Consider the following 11,166-nt stretch of genomic DNA (forward strand, 5'->3'; position numbering starts at 1 on the left):
AACTAGATCTCACACACCGCAACTAAGACCTGTTGCCGCCAAATAAATAAATACCATCTAACGGTGCATGTCAGTGATTTCTTAAACTGTGCCTTTGATACAGATCTCTAAGTCCCAGACTCTAATGTTGAACTGTCTGCTTCCACACCTTCACTCAGACATCTCAAAATCCACAGAGTCCATGCTGAACTCTCTGCCTCCTCTCAAATGCTCTACCGCATGCGGGCTTCCCCATCTCACAGTGAAAGTCAGCCCTCCGCTTCCGGTTGCTCAGGCTGAAAAGTTTGGAGCTGGTCCCGACTCCTCTCTCCTTCTCTCACATCCAGCTCTAATTCATTAGCAGGTGCTATTGGCTCCACCTTCCAAGTGGTTCAACTCCTGGGTTGGGAAGGTCCGTTGGGGATGGGATAGGTTACCCACTCCAGTTTTCTTGGGCTTGGTGACTCAGCTGGTACAGAATCTGCCTGCAATGCGAGATACCTGGGTTTGATCCCTGGGTTGGGAAGATCCGCTGAAGAAGCGCAAGACTACCCACTCCAGTATTCTGGCCTAGAGAATTCCATGGACTGTATAGAGTCCATGGAGTCGCAGAGTCTACGGAGTTGCAAAGAGTCGGACACGACTGAGTGACTTTCACTTTCATTTTCCAAGCATATCCAGAGTCTCTATTCTCACCACTTCCCCTGCAGCTCCATGCCACCACCATCTCTCATCTGAATGAGACCTAGGTCTTCCTGCCTCTGCCCTTCCCCTCTAGTCCTCTCTCAATAAGGAAGCCGGAGTGCTTGCTTCCTTAAAGTTGTGTCAGGTTGAAATTCCCTGATGGCACAGTGGGTAAGAATCCACCTGCCAATGCAGGGGACGCAGGCACGATCCCTGGTCCAGGAAGATCCCAGCTGCTGCTGGCAACTAAGCTGGTGTGCTGCAGTGACTGAGCCCACGCTCTCGAGCCCGTGAGCCGCAATTTCCGAGCCTGTGTGCTGCAGCTGCTGAAGCCCGTGCCCCACAGCAAAGAGGAGCGCCCGATCGACGCAACTACACAGCAAAGACTCAGCGTGGCCAAAAATAAATGCTTTTGAAAAACGTGTCAGGTCATGCCCTTCTGCTCCAAACTGCAACGACTCCCATCTCACTCAGTGAGAATCACGGGCCCTCCTGCGGGCTGCGGGGCTCCCTATAACCTCGCCCTCCACCGTCTCTCTGACCTCGCCTCTACTCTGTGCCTCACTTAACCTGCTCAGCCACTGGCCTCTTTGCTGTTCTGCACACTCTTACTAAGGCTCTGCCATGGCCTCTTTCTCTGTTGTCCATACGCCCGGCTCCCCTTCGGTGACTTGCCAAATGTTTCTTTCTCAAGGAGGCCATCCTGACTTCCCAGTTTAATACTATAATCTACCCCCTTTTACTAGGTTCTGCTTACTTTTCCATAGCATGCGTCACTTAAAAACTTTATTTATCTATTCGTCTGCAGTGGCTCTTGGTTGCAGCGTGTGGGATCTAGTTCCCTGACCAGGGATGGAGCCTTGGCCCCCTCCCCCGCATTGGGAGTGCAGAGTTTGAGCCGCTGGACCATGAGAGAAGTCCTATGTTTATCACTTTCTAATATACTGTTTAAATGCTGCCCCTACTAGAATAAGGGGAAAGGATTAGGAGAGAGTAAGAACAGAAAAAGGTGGGGGAGAAGGAGAGTGGAGAAAAGGATAGAGAAGAGACCCTAGGGGCCACGAGGGGAGCCCGCCTGTCTGATGGTAACGACTGGTCATCTTTTTCCGAGCACTTGCTACGTGCAACACAGAGCCCTGTGCTCTGCATGTCGCGGGGAATCCTCACCTGGACCACGAAGGACTAGGTTCCATTCCGTTACCCAGTTTTACAGATCTGCACACTGAGACCCAAGAATAGCCTAGAAATCTGACCAAGGTGACATGCATGATAAGTGGTGGAGCTGGGATCTGAGCCCCCAACAGTCTAACGCAACGGTCCACTGGGCAGGTTTTTAGACTGCAGGTTGAGAATTTTAATTTTTCCAGAGAGCAGTGGGCAGCCATGAAAAGTTATTTAAGCAAAGGACTAATATGATCTCTCATCTATAAAGAGGATGAACGCACCGGTTATTGTGGAGATTATCTTGGTTCATGGATGGGAAGCCGTTGGACAAATGCCTAGAGATGCAAGGCACCCAGGCTGGGCTGGAAGAATTTACAGGTGGTCATCTGCTGCCACCGTGTGGTCATTCTGCTGTATGACATGATATGGATTCTGGTCTGGCTAAATTTGGTAGAGGTGGTGTGGTCTGGGTGGAGAAACTGCTTTAAGGCTGGGGCAAAGGGCAAGGGAACAGAACTCTGGACAAATATGCATGGAGGTCAGGAAGCAACAGTTAAAACTGGATATGGAACAACAGACTGGTTCCAAATAGGAAAAGGAGTATGTCAAGGCTGAATAATGTCACCCTGCTTATTTAACTTATATGCAGAATACATCATGAGAAATGCTGGGCTGGATGAAGCACAAGCTGGAATTAAGATTGCTAGAAGAAATATCATTAACCTCAGATATGCAAATGACACCACCCTTATGGCAGAAAGTGAAGAAGAACTAAAGAGCCTCTTGATGAAAGTGAAAGAAGAGAGTGAAAAAGTTGGCTTAAAGCTCAACATTCAGAAAACAAAGATCATGGCATCCGGTCCCATTACTTCATGGCAAATAAAAGGAGAAATAGTGGAAATAGTGGCAGACTTTGGTTTTTTGGGCTCCAAAATCACTTCAGATGGTGATTGCAGCCATGAAATTAAAAGACGCTTGGCCCCTTGGAAGGAAAGTTATGACCATCCTAGACAGCATATTAAAAGCAGAGACATTATCTTGTCAACAAAGATCCATCTAGTCAAGGCTATGGTTTTTCCAGTAGTCATGTATGGATGTGAGAGCTGGACTATAAAGAAAGCTGAATGCCGAAGAATTGATGCTTTTGAACTGTGGTATTGGAGAAGACTCTTGAGAGTCCCTTGGATTGCAAGGAGATCCAACCAGTCCATCCTAGAGGAGATCAGTCCTGAATATTCATTGGAAGGACTAATGCTGAAGCTGAAACTCCAATACTTTGGCCACCTGATGCAAAGAACTGAGTCATTGGAAAATACCCTGATGCTCGGAAAGATTGAAGGTTGGAGGAGAAGGGGATGACAGAGGATGAGATGGTTGGATGTCATCACCGACTCAATGGACATGAGTTTTGAGTTAACTCTGGGAGTTGGTGATGGACTGGGAGGCCTGGTGTGCTGCAGTCTGTGGGTCACAAAGAGTTGGACACAACCGAGCAACTGAACTGAACTGAAAGGGCAAGGGAAGAGCTCCCAGAGAGGAGCTGGTGTCCTGGGGGTGAGGGTCTTTATCAGCAGAAATGCAGAACTCTGAAGTGGATTAAAGTGACATGAAGTGAAAGTCGCTCAGTGCGACTCTGTGTGACCCCACAGACGGCAGCCCACCAGGCTCCCCCGTCCCTGGGATTCCCCAGGCAAGAACACTGGAGTGGGTTGCCATTTCCTTCTCTTTTGTATGACTCTTTTCAACCCCATGGACTATACAGTCCATCCAATTCTCCAGGCCAGAATACTGGAGTGAGTAGCCTTTCCCTTCTCGAGGGGATCTTCCCAACCCAGGGATCAAACCCAGGTTTCCTGCATTGCAGGTGGGTTCTTTATCAGCTGAGCCATAAAAAAAGCCCAGGAATACTGGATTAACTGATTAAGATATTGAGCCCTGGTTTGCCAGAGCAAACCAGAATGAGAAGTGATCCTTACCCTGCGTGTGTGCTAAGTTGCTTCAGTTGTGTCCGACTCTGTGAGACCCTCTGGCCTGTAGCCTACCAGGTTCCTTTGTTCATGGATTTGCCAGTTCCAGGCAAGACTGCTGGGTTGCCATGACTTCCTATAGGGGATCTTCCCAACCCTGGGATCGAACCCACGTCTCTTACATCTCCTGCATCGGGAGGTGGGTTCTTTACCACTAGGGCCACCTGTGAAGCCCAGATCCTTATGCTAGAAAACCTCATAATCTGATGGAGAGATAGCATGGGACATGCATTAGTGTCTGGGAAACAGTGAAGACTCCTGGGCTCAAATCCCAGTCTTGCCGCTTCCTGCAGACTTCACTTCTCAGAGCTTCGTTTTCCTCACTGGGGAATAAAACCTGCCTTGTGGGATTGCTGTGAAGACCACGGGTGTAACAGAAAACACTAAGCACCTGTACATCTAGCCTGCTCAGAGCCTCAATAAAGATGAAAAAAGCAGCCAGGTACAAGGGGAAGAAATCCTGGGTCCCAGGCCCTTTGCTGTCGCTAAGTTCTCTGTGTGACCTTAGCAAGTCAGCTCCTCGCTCATTGTTTCACCAGCCATGCAATGTGGAGCTCAGAGAAGATTAACTCAGATCTCTTCTCACTCTAATTTATCAAGCCCTTTTTCTGGGTCAGCCCAGAATTTTGGTCTCCAAAGAGGAAGATCCAGAAGGCTTGCCCCCATCCATTCACATACTTGATCTTGAGCATTGGCCAAACAGAATAATTCAAGTCCTGTCCAGTCGTGGGGTGATTGGGAGGCAATTACGATGTTCTACTGAGATAATGATGTGGAAGCTGGGGCAATCCATGAACTGCAGAGGAGCCTTGCTCCTCAAAGTGTGGTCCACGGACCAGCAGCAATGTCATCTGGGAGTTTGTTAGAGATGGAGATCCTTAGATCCCACCCCCACCCACTGACTCAGCACCTGCAGTTTAACTTGATTCCCAGGCTGTTCCGACCTGTGTTTAGAATGAATTGGAAAGTGCTCTGGGGCAATGGTTCTCAACCTTGACCACACAGCAGGATCGATGAGGCTTTTTCAAAAACTGTGATGCCTGGGCTGTATCCCTGGGGACCTATGGGGGGTGGGACCCAGACACTGGTGGTTTTTATAAGCTCTCCAAGTAATTCCAGTGTGCATCCATATCTAGTGTCAAGAAGGCAAACGCATTCTCCCTTTTGCGCCAACTAAAATCAATGGGTAGCGGCTTTCTGGAGTATTCACTGGGGAAAATCTATGTCTGCCACAGGTGCTGAGTAGGAAGTGTGGCATAAAAGCCAAGTTATAGAAAGAAAGTAACTTTGACGGAACCCTTCCTAGGAGCCAGGTCCTGGGCTACCTGCTTTGCACACACATATTGCAGAGTAATCCTCACAATAACGTAGACATCATACCCATTTCATAGATGGGAAAACAAAGAGGGCCCCAAGGTAGTTACAGAACTGGGATTTGAACGGAGTTCTGTGAATATGGGTGGACTTCCCAGGTGACTCAGCAGTAAAGAATCCGCTTGCTGTTGCAGGAGGTGAGATTCGACCCCTGGGTTGAGAATATCTCCTGAAGAAGGAAATGACAACCCACTCCAGTATCCTTACCTGGAAAATCCCATGGACAGAGGAGCGCGGTGCTATGGTCCACGGGGTGGCCAAGAGTCACACACAGCTGAGCGAGTGAGCACACACACACACAAATGAATACGTAACAACGAGGCTGACCCCGGTGGCCTTCGAACTGTGTTCCTCGGGGCCGAGGGTTCCTCAGAGGTCGCTGGAGGAGCTGGTGTGGGTGGTGGCAGTTCTGGGAGGCCCCAGGGTTGAGCCGAGGCTGTTTCCCGGCAGTTCCCATCACCTTTCGTCCCCACACGGGGCTGGGCAGATACTCCTCTTGGAGACAGCATTCCTGGGCCTGGAGCGTTTTGGGTCACGTGGTGCCACGCCGTCTCCCTGACAGATGTGCCCCCTACCCGCTGCTCGGGGACCCCAGAAACTAATCCCCTGGCGTGTGACACACGGAGGGATTAGTGCTGGGAAATTGGAGCCACATCTGGCAGTCTTTGGGGAGCCGGCAGGGAGCTTGTGCAGGGCCACCCTCGCATCGGGATCACAGGGGCTCCGGGAGGCGCAGGTCGGAGCTGCCCCGTCCTCCTGAGCCTGCCAGGAGAGGGTGAGTCGGGGGCAGACCCCCAGGGCTCTGACAAGGCTTGTTTCTGAGGCTTGAAGCGGGAGAGGAGCTGGAGGTAGAGACAGTGGCAGGGAGAGTGGCCAACTGTTCCGGTTCCCCCAGGACAGAAGGGGTTTGGGGCTTTCATTCTGAAATCAGGACAGACGGGACAGACCTGGGCAACCAGGGTTTTCCCTGAGTTTGTTTCCCCTTGCCTTTGAGGCAGAGCTTCATGAAATGGGGATCCTTGCCCTGGTGAGCCTCGTAGTGTTGGTGGGCGGGGGAGACAACGTGGGAGACGTATTCATGTCTGGAAACCGCGAGGGCTCCTGGGTCTTCGTCTTCCCTCCTCATCTTCTGGCATTCCTCCAGCGCCCTCTTCTCTTTTCCAGCCTCCAGGAACTCTCTTCTCTCCACTGACTCAATTTCCCCACTCACAGCGTCTCCTGGACTATAGATCTGACTCCTCAAGGGCTGGAATCTTTCACGGCATGGAGAGAGTGAAGACCCAGGTGAGGCATAGCCCCATGAAGCCTTGCTTCAGATATTGACCTAACTCATAAATCACCCCCACATCACCTGCCTTGTCATCACTCACATTTCTAGAGTTTGCACCACAGGCCGGGAAACATTTCATGTGTTTTCTGGGTATTAACTTATCAAATTCTCAAAACAAACCAGAAATGGAGCCTCCTCTTTTTCCTGTCTCAGGGACCTGACTGGAGTGTCCCCAACTCAGTCCCAACCACCTGTTCAATGAAACTTTCCCCCTGCTCCCACCCTGAGGCTGAGCTCAGCGGCATCCCAGAGCCCCCAAGAGCCCTGTGGCATGATCTGTTTACATCTCTTTCCCAGAGGAATTATTATAACAGCGTCAGCTACCAGTTTGTGAGTAGCTAGTTTTGAGGGGCTTTGCCTACATTTTCTCAGTTCAGTTCAGTTCAGTCGCTCAGTCGCGTCCAACTCTTTGCCATCCCATGGACTGCAGCAAGCCCAGGCCTCCTGGTCCATCACCAACTCCTGGAGTTTACTCAAACTCATGTCCATTGAGTCGGTGATGCCATCCAACCATCTCATCCTCTGTCGTCCCCTTCTCCTCCTGCCTTCAATCTTTCCCAGCATCAGGGTCTTTTCAGATGAGTCAGTTCTTCGCATCAGGTGGCCAAAGTATTGGAGTTTCAGATTCAGCATCAATCCCTCCATTGAATATTCAGGACTGATTTCTTTTAGGATGGACTGGTTGGATCTCCTTGCAGTTCAAGGGACTCTCAAGAGTCTTCTCCAACAGCACAGTTCAAAAGCATCAATTCTTCGGCATTCAGCTTTCTTTATAGTCCAGCTCTCACATCCATACATGACTACTGGAAAAACCAGTAGTTTTCTCAGTTACCCTCCCCTAAAGTCTATGAGGTGTAGGAATGATGGCTGTGCCCATTATGCAGACAGGGAAACTGAGACTTGCAAAGGGGAAGTCATTTGTCCACAGCTAATAAGGGCGGAGCCAGAATCAAGTCCCAGGGCCCAGAGCCCTTGTGTCTGACCTCCAATCACCCTGCTGGCTCCACAAGGGACAGATGTGAGCCAAAGGGAGTAGTGCTGGGCCCCATACACAGCCAGCCCCTGGGGATTATATTCTGATTGAATAACTAACTGGGCGAGGAGGTCTGCCCCAGAGTGGCCGATGAGGAGAAGAGAACTGAGAGTCTCTGGGCTGCAGACCACCTGGAGAAGGAGCTGAGTAAACTGTGTTATGTCTGGGATTTGGGAGAGTTTGGCTCTGAGTCCCTACTCCGTGAGCATCTTCCAGCTGGGACAGGAGAGAGGAGAGATGCCCTGTGGCCATTTCAAGTCACAGTGTGAGCAGCCGGGGAGCACGTTTAGACGCTAGACACAGACCCCACCTTTGGGTCTATTGGAATAAATCCTGAGACTGGAGAGATATGAGATGAGGCTGGGCTCCAGAGGAGGGCTGCAAATCAGGCATGCAGAGAACCCAGGCACACGTTGGGGTTGGGGTCGTACAGAGATGGCACCTCCATCATCTGCTGCCCATGACCTCTGCAAGTCACCACAAGTCTGTAAATTTCATTACCTCCAAAAGAAACCTGTACCCCATTAGCAATCATTTCCCTGTACCTCCAGCCTCTGGCAACCACTGTCTACTTTCTGCCTCTATGGATCCGCCTATTCTGGACATTTGATATAAAGGGAATTATACGCGGACATTTAATATAAAGGGACATTTATATAAAAGGGAATTAAGCGTGGCTTCTTGTGGCTGTGGGTTTATAATGTTTTCAATGTACATTGATGTAGCAACTCATTTCTTCTTGTGGTTGAATAATATCCCATAGATATCCCCAACTTTATGTATTCATCATTGGATAGACCCCACTTTTTGGCTACTATGAGTACTGTTGCTATGGATATACAAGTACACATTTCTGTGTGAACATGTGTGATCTCATTCATCAAGGGCAGCAGAGACAGCCCAGTGGTTAAGGATGCCCAATTCTGGAGCTGCCTGTATAGGCTCAGGGTCCAGCTCTGCCACGTGATACCATGCAGTTTGGGGTAAAGGGCTTAGCATACGTGAGACTCAGTTTCCTCACTTGTAAACTAGAGGTAGTAGTAATAATACTATCTCATGGGCTATAGTGGGAGTTAAACAATTTAAGCTTCCCTGGTGGATCAGTCGGTAAAGAATCCGCCTGCCAGTGCAGGGGGCTTGAGTTCAGTTCCTAGGTCGGAAAGATCCCCTGGAGAAGGAAATGGCAATCCAAGCCAGTATTCTTGTCTGGAAAATCCTATGGACAGAAGGAGCCTGGCGGGCTATAGCCCATGGGGTCACAAAAGAGTCTGAGCAATTAAACAACAACACAGCAGCAACCTAAAGTACTTAGAATAATGCCCAACACATAGCAGGTGCTTTCTGTGTCTACTGTCTCAACACAACTTGGCCAGGTTAGTGCCTTTCCTATCTCACAGATGAAGAGATTGGGAGTGGCCCAGGATTTTATGGGTCTTAGGGTGATGTATCCTGGATTTGAACGTGGGTTTTGCTTTGCAAGGGTGTCTTCTGTGATTAAACATTCTAGAGGCCTGACTTTGAGACCCAGCTCTCCAGCAGCTGAGTTGTGATATGCTTACCCATTCGCTGAGCAAATCCTCACCAGGCCCCTAGAACAGGTTAGCCACCGAGGTCAGCAGGGAGCTCACCAGGGAGACAGTATGGAGCTGGGCCAGCCAGGATGGCTAGGCATTAGACATCAGCAGGTCAGCTTCCTGAGGACAGGAATTCTGACACCAGCTCACTGCTTAGTCCGCAGGGCCTGAAACAGTTGCTGTTTAGTTGCTAAGTTGTGTCCAACTGTGTGCAACCCTATGGACTATAGCCCACCAGGCTCCTCTGTCCATGGGATTTCCCAGGCAAGAATATTGGCGTGGATTGCCATTTCTTTCTCCAGGGGATCTTCCCAACCCAAGGATCAAACTCATGTCTCCTGTATTGACAGGCAGATTCTTTAACCACTGAGCCACCTAGGTAACCCCCAGGCCAGCTCCCTGTAGACAGGAATTCTGGCACTGGTTTGCTGCTGAGCCCCGGGGGCCTGGAACAGTGTCTGACACCTAATAGGTGCTCAGGAGAGGGTGGGCAAAAGGACAAATAGATGAAACAGATCAGTCTAGCCCTCAGTCCTGGGACAAGGGTTCTGAATCTTGAATTCCTTCCCTGTTATCTCGTTCTTCAGGCCCCCTAGGAGGGACAGAGAAGGATTAGGGGAGAGCAGGGAAGAGTCCTTTCACAACACAGTTTAGGTTACAGCAGCAGTGAAGATAGTTCAAAAGAGACATCAAACGGGACCTCCCTGATGGTCCAGTGGTGAAGAATCCGCCTGCTAGTGCTGGGGACATGGGTTCGATCCCTGGTCCTGGAAGATTCCACAGACCTCGGAGCAACGAAGCCTGTGCCCCAGCTATTGAACTTGCACTCTAGAGCCCGCAAGCTGCAACAAGAGAAGCCCCCATGCCGCAACTACAGAAAGCCTGCACGCAGCAGTAAAGACCCTGCGCAGTCAAAAAAATAAGAGACAGAGAGACATAAGACACATTAAGACATAAGGTGGAGAGTCAGGCCGGTTGGATTTGAATCCCAGCTTTGCTACCACCTTGCTCTGTGACCTTGAGCAAGTTGCTCAGCTGCTCTGAGCCCCATTTAATCACGTCTAAAATGATAGTTCTCAAACCCACTTCATGAGCAGATAGTGAAATGTGGTAAAATAATACTTGTTTAGGTGAACAGCACAGGCCAGGCATAAAGCTGACAGTTAACACACGACGTTTATCATTCTTTAGACGAGTCCTTTCCTTCCTGTAACTGCAGTTTGCCCACCTGGAATTAAGTTTCAACAAATGCTTGTGAAGCCTCATCAAGAACTTTGGTTGAGTAGCTCCGAGCTGTGTGACTCTGGGCAAGTCACTTAACTTCCCTGAGCCTCATCTGTGACGTCAGGGCACTAAGGGCGCCTGCCTCAACAGGGCCCTGGGAGAGGCCTCTGAAAAGGCTTAGCACAGTGCTTGCAGCACTAACTGGAAGTGTCTCCAGGAGACTAAGTTTGCCTTGAGGGAACATGTAGCTCTTCCTGGGGGCCAGGTCACCATACACACTGTCTCTTTAGATTCCGTCCCACCTCCCCACCAGGCCTCTTCCTCACCCTCTGTGTGACTTCAGGCCTTGATCTCACCTTACGATCCCTATGTACTGCCCTCGCCCACCTCCCAAGCACGTCTCAGTCCCCACGCCTGTCTGAAGGAACGGCCCCTGTTTCTCCGAGCCTCACCCTCACCCTTCCTTGAGCTCTCCAGGCAGGTCCCTTTTCACTGCAACGTTTTAAAAATATTTATTTCTATTTATTTGGCTGCACTGGGTCTTAGTTGCAGCACACAGGTTATTTCAGTTGCAGCATGCGGGATTTAGTTCCCCAACTAGGGATCGAACCCTATCACACTGATAATCATAGAACAACTGCTATCTTAGAGAGAGAGCTGGATTTGCACCGCAGTGGAGGCTTAGGCTGAGTGCCCTTGAAGGGATCTGGGTGAAGAGAACTGGGAGGAGGTGGCATTAGAGCTGGTTTTAGATATCTCGCTAAATACACAGGAGAG

This window comes from Ovis aries, chromosome 2, assembly GCF_016772045.2.
Source record: "Ovis aries strain OAR_USU_Benz2616 breed Rambouillet chromosome 2, ARS-UI_Ramb_v3.0, whole genome shotgun sequence".
Classification (NCBI taxonomy): Eukaryota; Metazoa; Chordata; class Mammalia; order Artiodactyla; family Bovidae; genus Ovis; species Ovis aries.